The sequence below is a fragment of the Felis catus genome, chromosome X, assembly GCF_018350175.1.
Source record: "Felis catus isolate Fca126 chromosome X, F.catus_Fca126_mat1.0, whole genome shotgun sequence".
Classification (NCBI taxonomy): domain Eukaryota; kingdom Metazoa; phylum Chordata; class Mammalia; order Carnivora; family Felidae; genus Felis; species Felis catus.
The window spans coordinates 73,755,928-73,773,402 of NC_058386.1; positions in this window are offsets into that span (position 1 = coordinate 73,755,928).

Below are 17,475 nucleotides of genomic sequence, written 5' to 3' on the forward strand. Positions count from 1 at the left end.
TCTTTTCCTGCTTTCTCCTCTAGGATTTTGATGGTTTCCTTCTTACATTCAGGTCCTTTATCCATTTTGAGTTTATTTTTGTGAATGGTGTGAGAAAGTGGTCTAGTTTCAACCTTCTCCATGTTGCTGTCCAGTTCTCCCAGCACCATTTGTTAAAGAGACTGTCTTTTTTCCATTGGATGTTCTTTCCTGCTTTGTCAAAGATTAGTTGTCATACGTTTGTGGGTCTAGTTCTGGGGTTTCTCTTCTATTCCAGTGGTCTATGTGTCTGTTTTTGTGCCAATACCATGCTGTCTTGATGGTTACAGGTTTGTAGTAGAGGCTAAAGTCTGGGATTGTGATGCCTCCGCTTTGGTATTCTTCTTCAAAATTACTTTGGCTATTCAGGGCCTTTTGTGGTTCCATATGAATTTTAGGATTGCTTGTTCTAGTTTCGAGAAGAATACTGGTACAGTTTTGATTGTGATTGCATTGAATGCGTAGATAGCTTTGGGTAGTACTGACATTTTGACAATATTTATTCTTCCAATCCATGAGCAGGGAATGTCTTTCCATTTCTTTATATCTTCTTCAATTTCCTTCATAAGCTTTCTATAGTTTTCAGCATACAGATCTTTGACCTCTTTGGTTAGGTTTACTCCTAGGTATTTTATGCTTCTTGGTGCAATTGTGAATGGGATCAGTGTCTTTATTTGTCTTTCTGTTGCTTCATTATTACTGTATAAGAATGCAACTGATGTCTGTACATTAATTTTGTATCCTGGAACTTTGGTAAAGTCATGTATCAGTTTTAGCAGACTTTTGGTGGAGTCTATCGGATTTTCCATGTATAATATCATGTCATCTGCAAAAAGCGAAAGCTTGACTTCATCTTTGCCAATTTTGATGCCTTTGATTTCCTTTTGTTGTCTGATTGCTGATGTTACAACTTCCAACACTATGTTAAACAACAGCGGTGAGAGTGGGCATCCCTGTCGTGTTCCTGATCTCAGGGACAAAGCTCTCAGTTTTTCCTCATTGAGAATGATGTTAGCTGTGAGCTTTTCATAAATGGATTTTATGATCTTTAAGTATGTTCCTTCTATCCCTACTTTCTCAAGAGTTTTTATTAAGAAAGGGTGCTGGATTTTGTCAAAGGCCTTTTCTGCATCCATTGACAGGATCATATGGTTCTTATCTTTTCTTTTATTATTGTGATGTATCGCCTTGATTGATTTGCAAATGTTGAACCAGCCCTGCAGCCCAGGAATAAGTCCCACTTGATAATGGTTAATAATTCTTTTTATATGCTGTTGAATTCGATTTGCTAGTATCTTACTGAGAATTTTTGCATCCATATTCATCAAGGATATTGGCCTGTAGTTCTCTTTTTTTACTGGGTCTCTGTCTGCTTTGAGAATCAAAGTAATACTGGCTTCATAGAATGAGTCTGGAAGTTTTCCTTCCCTTTCTATTTTTTCGAATAGCTTGAGAAGGATAGGTATTATCTCTGCGTTAAATGTCTGGTAGAACTCCCCTGGGAAGCCATCTGGTCCTGGACTCTTATTTGTTGGGAGATTTTTGATGACTGATTCCATTTCTTCTCTGGTTATGGGTCTGTTCAAGCTTTCTATTTCCTCCTGATTGAGTTTTGGAAGACTGTGGGTGTTTAGGAATTTGTCCATTTCTTCCAGGTTGTCCAGTTTGTTGGCATATAAATTTTCATAGTATTCCCTGATAATTGCTTGTATCTCTGAGGGATTGGTTGTAATAATTCCATTTTCATTCATGATTTTATCTATTTGGGTCATCTCCCTTTTCTTTTTGAGAAGCCTGGCTAGAGGTTTGTCAATTTTGTTTATTTTTTCAAAAAACCAACTCTTGGTTTCGTTGATCTGCTCTACAGTTTTTTTTAGATTCTATATTGTTTATTTCTGCTCCAATCTTTATTATTTCTCTTTGTCTCCTGGGTTGAGGCTGCCTTTGCTGTTCTGCTTCTATTTCCTTTAGGTGTGCTGTTAGATTTTGTATTTGGGATTTTTCTTGTTTCTTGAGATAGGCCTGGATTGCAATGTATTTTCCTCTCAGGACTGCCTTCACTGCATCCCAAAGCGTTTGGATAGTTGTATTTTGATTTTCGTTTGTTTCCATATATTTTTTTAATTTCTTCTCTAATTGCCTGGTTGACCCACTCATTCTTTAGTAGGATGTTCTTTAACCTCCATGCTTTTGGAGGTTTTCCAGACTTTTTCCTGTAGTTGATTTCAAGCTTCATAGCATTGTGGTCTGAAAGTATGCATGGTATGATCTCAATCTTGTATACTTATGAAGGGCTGTTTTGTGACCCAGTATGTGATCTATCTTGAGAATGTTCCATGTGCATGCGAGAAGAAAGTATATTCTGTTGCTTTGGGATGCAGAGTTCTAAATATATCTGTCAAGTCCATCTGATCCAATGTATCTTTCAGGGCCCTTGTTTCTTTATTGACCGTGTGTCTAGAGGATTTATCCATTTCTGTAAGTGGAGTGTTAAACTCCACTGCAATCACCACATTCTTATCAATAAGGTTCCTTATGTTTGTGAGTAATTCTTTTATATATTTGGGGGCTCCTGTATTCGGCACATAGACATTTATAACTGTTAGCTCTTCCTGATGGATAGACCCTTTGCTTATTATATAATGCCCTTCTTCATCTCTTGTTACAGCCTTTAATTTAAAGTCTAGTTTGTCTGATATAAGTATGGCTACTCCAGCTTTCTTTTGACTTCCAGTAGCATGGTAAATAGTTCTCCATCCCTTCACTCTCAATCTGAAGGTGTCCTCAGGTCTAAAATGAGTCTCTTGTAGACAGCAAATAGATGGGTCTTATTTTTTTATCCATTCTGATACCCTATGTCTTTTAGTTGTTGCATTTAATCCGTTTACATTCAGTGTTATTATAGAAAGATATGGGTTTAGAATCATTTTGATGTCTGTATGTTTTATGCTTGTAGCGATGTCTCTGGTACTTTGTCTCACAGGATCCCCCTTAGGATCTCTTTTAGGGCTGGTTTAGTGGTGACAAATTCCTTCAGTTTTTGTTTGCTTGGGAAGACCTTTATCTCTCCTTCTATTCTAAATGACAGACTTGCTGGATAAAGGATTCTCAGCTGCATATTTTTTCTGTTCATCACATTGAAGATCTCCTGCCATTCCTTTCAGACTTGCCAAGTTTCAGTAGAGAGATCGGTCACGAGTCTTATAGGTCTCCCTTTATATGTTAGAGCATGTTTATCTCTAGCTGCTATCAGAATTTTCTCTTTATCCTTGTATTTTGCCAGTTTCACTATGATATGTCGTGCAGAAGATTGATTCAAGTTAGGTCTGAAGGGAGTTCTCTGTGCCTCTTGGATTTCAATGCCTTTTTCCTCCCCCAGATCCGGGAAGTTCTCAGCTATTATTTTTTCAAGTACACCTTCAGTACCTTTCCCTCTCTCTTCCTCCTCTGGAATACCAGTTATGCGTAGATTATTTCTCTTTAGTGAATCACTTAGTTCTCTAATTTTCCCCTCATACTCCTGGATTTTTTATCTTTTTCTCAGCTTCTTCTTTTTCCATAATTTTATATTCTACTTCACCTATTCTCTCCTCTGCCTCTTCAGTCCCATCCGTGGTTGTCTCCATTTTATTTTGCAGCTCATGGATAGCATTTTTTAGCTCCTCCTGGCTGTTCCTTAGTCCCTTGATCTCTGTAGCAAGAGATTCTCTGCTGTCCTTTATACTGTTTTCAAGCCCAGCGGTTAATTTTATGCCTATTTTTCTAAATTCACTTTCTGTTATGTTGTTTAAATCGTTTTGATCAGTTCTTTAGCTGTTGTTATTTCCTGGACGTTTTTTTGAGGGGAATTCTTCCATTTCGTCATTTGGATAGTCCCTGGAGTGGTGTGGAAGTGTGGAGCACTTCCCCTGTGCTGTCTTGAATAACTTGCATTGGTGGGTGGGGCCTTAGTCAGACCTGATGTCTGCCCCCAGCCCACTGCTGGGGCCACAAACTTGTGTGTGTGCCTTCTCCTCCCCACTCCTAGGGGCAAGATTCACTGCGGGGTGTTGTGGCCCGTCTGGGCTACTTGCACACTGCCAGGCTTGTGGTGTTGGGGATTTGGCATATTAGTTGGGATAGATCAGCAAGGTGCATGGGGGCGGGAGGGGCAGTCTCAGCATGCTTTTCCTTCGGAGATCCGCTTTAGGAGGGGCTCTGCAGCACCGGAAGCGAGTCAGGCCCGCCGGAGGATGGATCCGCAGAAGCACAGCGTTGGGTGTTTGCGCAGTGCAAGGAAGTTGCTTGGCAGGAACTGGTTCCCTTTTTGGACAAGCTAGATTTTAAAAGACTGTAGGAAGAGATGAAGGAGGGCATTATACTTGGATGTAAATTAAAAAAAAAAAGTAGAAAAAAAGAAAATTTTAACCCACGTTTACAGATTTATTTTTCTCACTCAAAGTATTGGTGTATTTAGTTTCTACTGATGAATATAAAATGACCACAACCTTAGTGGCTTAAAACAACATTCATTTTTTTTTTTTTAGCTCAAAATGCTATAGGTCAGAAATCTAGCATAGTAAGCCTGGGTTCCCTGCTTAGGCTAAAATCAAGATGTTAGCCAGGTACAGTTTTCATGTGGATCTTCTGGGGAAACATTTGTCCTCTGCTCATTCAGGTTGTTGACAGAATGCAGTTCCTTGTGGTTGTAGACTTAGGTCCCAGTTGTCTTTGCTGGCTGTCCATTGTGGGCAATTCTCAGGTAAAAGGTTACCCATATTCCTTGTTATGTCTGCCCCTCTCCAGCAATATCGTGGTGAACATTTCTCATATTTCAAATTTCTGAACTCTTCCTCTGTGACCAGCCAGAGAAAACACTTGGCTTTTAAAGGGTTAATGTTATTAAATGAGGTTCACCTTGATATTCTCCTTATTTTAAACTTAATTGTGAGGGGGCTTGGGAAGATGGTGGAATTAAAACCCTGAGCTCATCCCGTCCCATGTTTACAACTACATATCATTTATATCCAAGTCAATAAACCAGAGAGCAATGTAAATACTGATAGAACAAACAACACAACTAAATATGGAGAAGCTGCATCTGAAAGTTTAAGAAGGTCAGGAAAGTGGAGGGAGGCTGCCTACAGGAGGGAGTTAGCTGGAGATGTAAAGATGGCTGAAAAATAGATCATCCCACCCAAAAGTTCACAGAGAGAAGACGAATCCCCACAGCATTTGTCTTTAAAAACCAGATGGGTTGATTTCCATGACGTTTCAAAGTCAGTGGGGCTTGGAGCCTGGAGGTTTAAAAGTCAGCTGACTCAGCACTGGGTGAGCCAAGAGGGTGAGTGATAGGTGGGTCACTGCCCTTAAAGAGACAGCAGCAGCATGGAACAGCAAAATAAACATGACAGTTTACAAAATTCTGTGCCAAACAGGAGACAGATCTCTTCATATTGATTTCAGAGAGTGTTGGGGACTTTTCTGAAAATGAGGGAGCTGGCAGGCCACATTTTCCTCCCTAACCCCCCAGCATGAACACAGTTTCACCTGCTGTAGGAGGAGCTACATAGACACTTGCTACCTAACCTGCTGCAGTACACCACACCCATGATTTCTCCTGAAGACTCTACCACTCCAAGCCAGGTAATCTCAGACCTGGGCTCAGTATAAATTTTGCTAAAGCCATATGCAACCTTCTAGGCACCAGGGGCAAAGCAAGAAACACCCATTTGCTGTGCTATGCATAACTATGAACTCCCAGGCATTATCGTGTACCACACCTAGCCACCAGATGCATAGGTGCTGCTGCATAGCAAGCCCAGGCAGTCCCAGCTTTTGGACACCAGCTGCCCTGGTGCAAAGACCCCAGCCACCACAGCACTTCTGGTCATCCAGCATAGGACTAGAGGACCAACACAATTTTTGCTACCACTGCCATCAAGATCCTAAGTTTCCAAGCAAGCACACTCCCTCAGAGCATGCATATCCAGGTCTCATGAACATCACAGAGAGGAAGCACATTCCGCAATGGGCAGAGTCAGTGCAGACAAGTGCACTGAAAGGAACAGTGACTAATATACAAGAGAAGGGCATACACAAAACATATAGGATACCCTTCCAAAGTGCCAGGTTCTGGTGAACTAGGGACACTTCACAGAAGTGCATTCAATGAAGGACACAATTAATGAAATGAGAAACATGTTTGACAGAATGAACAGTAGGATGGAAGAAAGAGAGGAAAACATTAGTGACCTAGAACACAGAGTAATGAAAAGTAATCAAGCTGAACAAAAGAGAGAAAATAATTATGCAAATCAAGAATAGACATAGAGAGCTCAATGATTCTATCAAACATAATAACATTCGTTTGATAGGCATCCAAGAAGAGAGAAAAAAGGGGACAGAAAATTTATTTGAAGAAATAATGGCTTCAAACTTCCTTAATCTGGGGAACAAAACAAAAATTCAGATCCAGAGGGCACAAAGAACACAAATCCATAGCAACAAAAGTAGACAGACACCAAAATATATTGTAATTAAATTTGCAAAATATAGTGATAAAGAAAAAAATTAAAAATGGCAATACCAAAAAGAACATTCATTTAGGACAGAAAACCCATAAGGCTAGTTGGCAATCTGCCAAGAGAAACTTTATAAGCCAGAAGGCAGTAAAAATCTTCAGCCAGGAATACTCTATCCAGCAAGGCTTATTCAAAAAGAAGGAGAAATAAATAAATAAATAAATAAATAAATAAAAGTTTCCCAAACACAAACTAAAGTAGTTTATGACAACTGAACCAGTTCTGCAATATGTATGTGTGTATATATATGTATATATACATATGGATGCATACATGCATATATACATATATACATATATATACATATATATGATGATCTTGTTAATATAAAAATATTAGCAAAATGAATTCAACAATGGATTTACATTTTTATTCACAATGATCTTGTGGGATTTATATCAGGATTGAAAGCATGGTCCAATATTTGCAAATCAGTCAATGTGATACATAACATCAATACAACAAAACATAAGAATCATATGATGATTACAAGTGATGCAGAAAAAGCATTCGACAAACAACAACATCCATTCATGATGAAATCTCTAAACACTTTAAGTTGAGAGAAACATAATAGAGGCTGTATATGAAAATCCCACAGATAAGATCATCCTAAAAGGGGGAAAAAAAGTGCAATATCCCCCTATGTTCAGGAACAAGACAAGAATGTTCACTCAAACCAATTTCATTCAACATATTACTGGAAGTCTTAGCCAGAATATTCAGAATACAATAAAAAGGAACAAAAAGAATCCAAATTCGTAAGGCAGAAGTAAAAATCTCAGTATTTGCAGATGACATGATACACTAAATATAAAGTCCTAAAGAATCCATCAAAAAAACTGCTAGAACTTATTAACAGATTCCCAAAAGTTGCAGGATACAAAATGAATGTACACACATCTGTTGCTTGGCTTTACACCAATAAGGAAACAGCAGAAAGTAAAATTAAGAAAACAATCCCATTTACAATTGCACACAAAATAATAAGATACCTAGGAATAACCAGAACCAAATAGATGAAAGACTTGTACTGTGAAAACTATTAAAAAAAACTGATGAAAAAATTAAAGATGACACAAAGAAATTGAAAAATATTCCATGCTCATGTATTGGAAAAATTAAGATTGTTTAAAATGTTGATAAAACCCAAAGTAATCTACACAGTTACTGCAAACACTTTCAAAATACCAACAGCATTTTTCACACAGCTAGAACAAATCTAAAATTTGAATCAAGAAACAAAGGGCTCCATACAGCCAAAACAATGTTTAAAAAGAAAAACAAGGGGCGCCAGGGTGGCTCAGTCAGTTAAGCATCTGACTTCAGCTCATGTCATGTTCTTGCAGTTTGTGAGTTTGAGCCCCATGTCTGGCTCTGTGCTAACAGCTCAGAGCCTGAAGCCTGCTACAGATTTTTGTCTCCCTCTCTCTCTACCCCGTTCTCACTTGAGCTCTGTATCTCTATGTGTCTCAAAAATAAATAAACATTAAAAAATTTAAAAAGAAAACCAAAACTTGAGTCATCATAATTCCTGACTTCAAGTTTTAGTACAAAGCTCTACTAATCAAAACAATATGGTACTGGCACAAAAATAGCCACATAGATCAGTGGGATAGAAAAAAAAAAAGCAGAAATAAATCCACAATTATATGATCAATCTATCTTTTACAAATCAAGAAAGAATATCCAAGGGGAAAAGACAATCTTTCAACAAAAGGTGTTGGGAGAACTGAACAGCAACATGTGAAATAATGGAACTGGTCCACTTTCTTACACCATACAGAAAAATAAATTCAAAATGGATAAAAGACCTAAATGTGAGACCAGAAACCACAAAAATTCTAGAAGGGAGTAGAAAACACTAACTTATTTTATGTAGGTCATAGCAACTTTTTCTAGATAGGTCCTCTGAGGCAAGGGAAATAAAAGCAAAAATAAACCATTAGGACTACATCAAAGTAAAAAGCTTCTGCACAGCAAAGGAAACAATCAACAAAACTAAAAGACAACCTATGAAATGGGAGAAGATATCTGCAATGACATATCTGATAAAGGGTTAGAATCTAAAATATGTAAAGAACTTATAACACTCAAAATGCACTTTGTTGACTGATTATTAAAGATCCCAGAATTGGACCCAAAAATGTATGGCCAACTAATCTTTAAGAAAGCAAGAAAGAGCATCTAATGGGAAAAAATACAGTGTCTTTGGCAAATCCTGCTGGGAGAGCCGGACACTGACATGCAGAAGAATGAAACTAGACTTCTTTCTTACACCATACAGAAAAATAAACACAAAATGTATGAAGGACCTAAATGTGGGACAAAAAATCATCAAAACCCTAGAGGAGAAAACAGGCAACAACCTCTTTGAACTCAGCGACAGAAATCTATTGCTCTTCATGTCTCCAAAAGCAAGGGAATTAAAAGCAAAAATCAAGTATTGGGACCTCATCAAGATAAAAAGCTCCTGCACTGCAAAGGAAACAGTCAACAAAACTAAAAGGCAACCGACAGAATGGGAAAATATATTTGCAAATGACATATCGGATAAAGGGGAAAAATATTTGCAAATGACATATTGGATAAAGAGTTAGTATCCCAAATCTATAAAAAACTTACCAAACTCAGCACCTGAAAAATAAATAATCCAGTGAAGAAATGGGCAGAAGATATGAATAGAATCTTCCAAAGAAGATATCCAGGTGGCCAACAGACACATGAAAAGATGCTCAATGTCACTCATCATCAGGGAAATACAATTCAAAACCACACTGAGATACCACCTCACACTAGTCAGAGTGGCTAAAATTACCAACTCAGGAAACAACAGATGTTGGCGAGGATGTGGAAAAATGGGAACCTTCTTGCACTGTTGGTGGGAATGCAAACTGGTGCAGCTACTCTGGAAAACAGGTTTCTCAAAAAATTAAAAATAGAATTACCCTACAACCCAGCAATAGAACTATTAGCAATTTGTCTTAATGATGCAGGAGTGCTGATTCATAAGGGCATATATACCCCAATGTTTATTGCAGCACTTTCAACAATAGCCAAGTTATGGAAAGAACCTAAATGTCTATTAAACGATGAATGGATAAAGAAGATGTGGTTTATATATACAATGGAACACTACTTGGAATGAGAAAGAACGAAATCCTTCCATTTGCAATAACGTGGATGGGACTGGAGTGTATTATGCTAAGTGAAATAAGTCAGAGAAAGACAGATATATTTTCACTCATACGTGGAACTTGAGAAACTTAACAGAAGACCATGGGGAGTTGGAAGGGGAAAATTAGTTGCAAACAGAGAAAGAGGGAGGCAAAATATAAGAGGCTCTTAAATGCAGAGAAAAACTGAGGGTTGATGCTTGGGCAGGGGAGAGGTGAACATAGCTGATGGGCATTGAGGAGAGAACTTGTTGAGAAGAGCACTGGGTGTTGTATGTAAGCAATGAATCACGGGAATCTACGCCCAAAACCAAGAGCATACTGTATACAATGTATGTTAACCAACTTGACAATAAATTACATTTAAAAAAACCTCAACATGCAAAATAAAGTAATACAATTAAAAATGTGCATAACACATGAATAGAATTTTTTTTCAAAGAAAGCATATGGATGGATGCCCAAGAGACAAATGAAAAGATATGCAACATCACTGATCATCAAGGAATACAAATAAAAACTACAATGAGATATTACCTCACACCTGTCAGAATGACTAAAATAAAAAACACAAGGGAAAACAGGTGTTTGTTTCTCAATTTCCATTTTGTTTTATAATATCGAACTATTAAATCTGCCAATTGAGATCAATTTTCAGTAGTAATTTTTATTTTATATACGGAACAATAATTTGAAAAATGATGCATTTCTTTAGGATACATAAGGGAGTTTGAAAAAGTTGAGTAAACATGATTATTTCTAAACCAAGGGAATAAATTACAAAAGGAAATCCATTTTCTGGCACTTGCTGGGAATTCAGCACATGCTGAAATCAATGTATATAGGAAAATAAAGTTGAAATGATTTTACTTTTTTCTTTTTCTTCCCATAAAGTCCAGCCCTAACTTTTCTCCAGGCTTGAAGATGTAGAAGGAAGAAGATCTAGAACAATTATAGATGGAGGGAAAGGGCCTGTGTCTGAATGGACTTAGAGTCAATCTCAGAAATAGAGTTAAAGACTCATAAATAAAAATGAAATTCTTTTTTAAATTCCTCACATCTCATCACTTGTCTATTATCCCTTTAAGCACTAAGCACAGATCATAAGTGTCCTACATTTTTAATCAATTATTTTTTAAATTTAAATCCACATTAGTTAACATATAGTGCAATAATGATTTCAGGAATAAAATTTAGTGATTCATCACATACTTATAACACCCAATGCTCATCCCAACAAGTGTGCTCCTTAATGCCTCTTGCACATTTAGCCCATCCCCCCACCCAACACCACTCCAGCAATCCTCAATTTGTTCTTTGTGTTTAAGTCTCTTATGGTTCCTCTCCCTCTCTGTTTTTATATTATTTTTGCTCCCCTTCCCTTATGTTCATATGTTTTGTATCTTAAATTCCATGTATTCGTGAATTCATGTGATATTTGTCTTTCTCTGACTGACTTATTTCACTTAGCATAATACACACTAGTTCCATCCATGGTGTTGCAAATGGCAACGTTTCATTTTTTTGATTGCTGAGTAACATTCCACTGTGTATATATACCATATATATATACCACATCTTATTTATGCATTCACCAGTCAATGGACATTTGGGTTCTAACCATACTTTGGCTATTGTCAATAGTGCTGCAATAAACATTAGGGTGCATGTGCCCCTTCAAAACAGCACTCCAGTATCCTTTGGATAAATACCTAGTAGTGCAAATTCTGGGTTGTATTTTTCTATTTTTACTTTTTGGAGGAACCTCCATACTGTTTTCCAAATTAGCTGCACCAGTTTGCATTCCCAACAGCAGTGCAAAAGGATTCCTCTTTCTCTGCATCCTCGCCAACATCTGTTGTTTCATGGGTTGTTAATTTTAGCCATTCTGACAGGTGTGAGGTGGTATCTCATTGTGGCTTTGATTTGTATTTACATTATGATGAGTGATGTATAGCATTTTTTCATGTGTCTTTAGCCATCTCAATGTCTTCTTTGGAAAAGTGTCTGTTCATGACTTTTGCCCATTTCTTCACTGGATTATTTGTTTTTTGGGAGATTTTGATCTGTTCTTTATAGATTTGGATACTAACCCTTTATCTGATATGGCATTTGCAAATATTTTCTCCCATTCCGTCAGTTGCCTTTTACTTTTGCTGATTGTGTCCTTCATTATGCAGAAGGTTTTTATCTTGATGAAGTCTTAATACTTGATTTTTGCTTTTGTTTCCCTTGCCTCCATAGACATGTCAAGTAAGAAGTTGCTATGGCTGAGGTCACAGAGCTTGTTGCCTATTTTCTTCTGTAGGATTTTGATGACTTCTTGTATTACATTTAGGTCTTTAATCCATTTTGAATTTATTTTTGTGTACACTTTAAGAACGTGATCCATGTTTATTTTTCTGCATGTCGCTGTCCAGCTTTCACAACACCATTTGCTGAAGGGACAGTCTTTTTTCCGTTGGATATTTTTTCACGCTTTCTCAAAGATTAGTTGGCCATGCTTTTGTGGGTCTATTTCTGGGTTCTCCATTCTGTTCCACTTATCTATATGTCTGTTCTTGTGCCATTTCCACACTGTCTTGATGATTACAGTTCTGTCATACAGATTTAAGTCCAGAGTTGTGATGCCTCCAGCTTTGGTTTTCTTTTTCAGGATTGTTTTGGCTATTTACGGTCTTTTCTGGTTCCATACAAATTTTTGGATTGTTGTTCTAGCTCTGTGAATTCTGCTGGTGTTATTTTGATAGGAATTGCATTGAGTTTCTTAGAGGCAAACATATATTCATGTGGTTTCTTTTTAATGTTTATTTATTTTTAAGAGAGAGAAAAAAAGAGAGAGTGTGGGAGAGAGAGAAAAAAAGAGACAGTGTCAGAGAAAGAGGGGGACAGAGGATCTGAAGCAGGCTTTGCACTGACAGCAGTGAGCCTGATGCATGGCTTGAACTTCCCAACTGTGAGATCATGATCTGAGCCAAAATCAACACTCAACTAACTGAGCCACCCAGATGCCTCTCTATGAGTTTTTTAAAGCTATATGTGATACTTACTACAGAGTTACAACTTCCACATATATTTGGAAAAAAATGATAAATTAATAATCAAAAGTGTTCAAAAAATGAAGTTTAGCTTATTTGGGGGAGATAACAGGATTATGAATTATAAGAATTATAAAGATATTTTGGAAATTTCATATACAGAATATACCTCTTGTGACCAGAGTCATCAACTAGCGTTCATATATAGCAAATAGAAAGAAAAGTTAGCCAGAATCTTCACTAATCAACACATACAGGTACCCACTGATGGCGACAGGAGCTGTGAATATCTAAAAAAAAAAAAAAGATTTAGTTTACAGTAACTAAAGCTACAGTGAATGTAAAGTGGTTTAATATTACCAAATTACGTAGATCACATGTGTATAAATTACCTGCTTCTTCACTAAAAATTGTAATATGTGGCAAAATAAAATTGTGTGTGTCTACAATCTTAACTAAGTTAAGACAAAAACTGCACCTTTTCAGTCTTAAGAATCAAAAGGAGGAGGTTGGCCAACATGGCAGGGAAGTAGGGGGATCTTTACCTCCTGTGTCTCTGAAACAAGGACAGGCTGAATCCAAAGAACTTTGAACCCTGAGGGTATGGAAGAAAAAGAGACTGAGTCTAAAAAGGAGACATCAGGACAATCTTGATGGACTATAAGTGGGTGATAGTGAACTGGAGGAGATAAAACAGGCCATGTAGACACGGAGGGGAAGGATCCCCTTCTGTGGAGAGACAAAGGGAAGAGAAAAAGTGGCTGGGGAAGTGTAGGGCTATATCTGGACAAGAGAAAAACCTCAGACTGGGACTCTTTAACTGCTGGGCTTTCATTGAACTGGGGCAGACTGCCCTGTTCATGCACCTGGGGAGTAGGGGAGCCACCCTCATGTTCGGTGGTAGGTCAGGGATGCAGTCTGCAGTAGGAGAAAGTGACTTCCTCCCTGGAGTGCTGCATGATAGGACAAAGCCTGCCTACATCCGCCACTCCTGAGCTCAGTGGCTAGGTAGAGGGCACAGTCCTCAGCAGGAGAAAGTGGTCCTCTCCCTGGAGGGCTGTGGGACAGGACAAAGCATTCCTGAGTCCACCACCCCCGAACTCAGTGGCTAGGTCATGGGCGCAGTCCACAACAGAAGGTGGTCCTCCCTGAAGTGCTGCAGTACAGACACAACCAGTTGGTACCACATATCGGGCTGTACAGAAAGGTGCTTCCCCAGTGCTGGAGCACACAGAGCAGCAGTTTGAATCCTAGCCAAGCGCTGGGGCAGGGAAGTCAGCAGAGTGAGAAGGACCACCCTGTCTGTGACCCCGGCACAGTGAGGATGAATTGAATGGAGTCCACCAGGTCCATGGAGAAGAGTCTGGGGGATTGCCATTTTCTGCCCCCCCCATCAAGGTGGGGCCTCACGGATCAGTCCATGGGGCTCACAGTGGAGGTTGGACCAGCTTACACCAAGCCACGCCCCTCTGCACCTGGTAACTGCATATCTAATGGAGAAGGATAGATGCCATGGAACCAGATGGCCCCGTCCTCCAAAGCAACACTGCTGTATAGCCTGGATTAACTCCAGGATTTTTCTTGTTATTTAGGTATATTTTCCCTTCCTTTTCTCCTTCTTATCTCTTCCCACCTTTAGGCTGGTTACTCTGGTTTTTGGTTTGTTTAAACAGACTTTTTTTTAACGTTTTTTATTTATTTTTGAGACAGAGAGAGACAGAGCATGAATGGGGGAGGGGCAGAGAGACAGGGAGACACAGAACCGGAAGCAGGCTCCAGGCTCTGAGCTATCAGCCCAGAGCCCGATGCGGGGCTCGAACTCATGGACCTGGAGATGGTGACCTGAGCTGAAGTCAGACGCTTAACTGACTGAGCCACCCAGGCGCCCCTAAACAGACATATTTAATCCATTCTCTTGATACATGTTCTACGCCTCTTTCCTTACTTTCCTCTCTCTCTGGAATAATCAAGCCCTATAGTTTCTCTGTTTGGGTAACTTTATCTTCATTTTTTTTTTCCCCACCTCCTTCTTTATTTTCCTTTCTCTCTCTCTGGATTAAGTCATTTAGTCTCTCTGCCTGGTCAATGTTTATTTTCTCTTTGTTGCAGCCCCTGTCATTTCTCTCCTTTTATGTGTTCTTCCATCAGCACTGCTTCCACCCTGTACTTTACTTGTAGCTGGTGTTTCTGTTTTTTTACTTTTGGATTTTTTATTTGTTTGTTTGTGTTTTTTCCCTTTGTTTGTTTTATTTGTCAGTGTGTTTGCATGTTTTTGTTTCCTATTTGTCTGTTTGTTTTCCTCTCCAGGGCTACTTCAAGGAATAAGTCAAAGGATACCTTATGGTGAGTCCAAAACATCACTATGAGTAGAGAAATAAAATAACCAAAATCACAATAATAGAGAGCAAGTAACACTCTCTGAAAAACACCTCCTGAAGGGACAGGCCCTGGACAGTGTATGACCCCCCTTTAATATAGCAGTGCTCACGGGTACAGAGCACATAACAAGCTTTTAAAACTCACAAGGGACAGAAAACTAGCCAAAATGATGAAATGGAAAAATTTTCCTCAAAAGAAATTCCAGTAATAAGTGACAGCTAAAGAATTTATCAAAACGGATATAAGCAACATAACTGAAAAAAAAATTCAGAATAATAGTCATAAGATTAATGGCTGGGGTTGAAAAAGGTATAGAAAACAGAAGAGAATCTAATACTGCAGATACCACAGAAGAAAAAATAGTCATGATGAATTAAAAATTCTATAAATGAGGTGCAAAATAAAATGGAGGCAACCACAGCACGGATTGAAGAGGCAGAGAGTAGAATAGGTGAATGAGAAGATAAAATTATGGAAAAAGAGGAAGCTGCAAAAAAGAGAGATAAAAAAATCCAGGAATATGAGGGGAGAATTAGAGAACTAAGTGATGCAATCGAGCAGAAACAATAATTGTATTATAGGAATTCCAGAAGAAGAGAGAGAAACGGGTTGAAGGTATACTCGAACAAATCATAGTTGAGAACTTCTCTGATCTGGGGAAGAAAACAGACATTGAAATCCAAGAGGCACAGAGAACTCCCTTCAGACGTAACTTGAATGGATCTGCTGCATAACATATCATAGTGAAACTGGCATAAAACAAGGATAAAGAGAGAATTTATAAAGCAGCTAGGCATAAACCGGCCTTAACATACAAAAGTAGACACATAAGGGTAGTAGCAGACCTACTTACTGAAACTTGACAGGCCAGAGAGGAATGGCAAGAAATCTTCAATGTGATGAACAGAGAAAATATGCAGCCGAGAATCCTTTACCCAGTAAGCCTGTAATTCATAATAGAAGGACAGATAAAGGTTTTCCCAAACCAACAAACCTGAAAGAATTTGTCACCAGTAAACCAGCCTTACAAGAGATCCTCGGGAGGATTCTGTGAGTGAAATGTTGCAAGGACCACAAAGTACCAGAGACAACACTACACACATAAAACCTACAGACATCACAATGACTCTAAACCTATATCTTTCAATATTAACACTAAATGTAAATGTACTAAATGCTCCAATTAAAAGACATAGGATATAAGAATGGATTTAAAAAAATAAACAAGATCCATGATCAAGGGGGATTTATTCCTGGGCTGCAGGGCTGCGTCAATATTTGGAAATCAATAACTGTGATACATCACATTAATAAAAGAGAAGATAAGTACCACATGATCCTGTCAATAGATGCAGAAAAGGCATTTGACAAAATACAGCATCCTATTTTGATGAAAACACTTGAGAAAGTCAGGATAGAAGGAATATATTTAAACATCATAAAAGCCATTTGTGAAAAGCCCACAGCTAATATCATCCACAAGAGCGAAAAACTGAGAGCTTTCCCTGTGAGATCAAGAACACAACAGGGTTGTCCACTGTCACCACTGTTGTTTAACATAGTGTTGGAAGTGCTAGCATCAGCAATCAGACAACAAAAGCAAATAAAAAGCATCAAAACTGGCAAAGATGAAGTTAAACTTTCACTTTTCACAGACGACATGATACTCTACATGGAAAACCTGACAGACTCCACCAAAAGTCTGCTGGAACTGATACATGAGTTCAGCGAAGTCACAGGATACAAAATTAATGGACAAAAATCAGTTGAATTTTTATACACCAATAATGAAGCAACACAAAGAGAAATAAAGTAACTGATCCCATTCACAATTGCACCAAGAAGCATAAAACACCTAGGAATAAACCTAACCAAAGATGTGAAGGGTCTGTATGCTGAAAACTATAGAAAGCTTATGAATGAAATTGAAGAAGACACAAAGAAATGGAAAAATATTTCATGCTCATGAATTAGAATAATAAATATTGTTAATATGTCAATAGTACCCAAAGCAATCTACACATTCAATGCAATCCCAATGAAAATGGCACAAGCATTCTTCTTGAAGCTAGAAAAAACAATCCTAAAATTTTTATGGGACCACAAAAGACCCCAAATAGCCAAAGTAATATTGAAGAAGAAAACCAAAGCAGAAGGCTTCACAATCCCACACTTTAGCCTCTACTACAAAGCTGTAATCATCAAGACATCATGGTATTAGCACAAAAATAGATACATACACCAATGGAATAGAAGAGAGACCTCAGAACTGGACCCACAAATGTATGGCCAACTAATCTT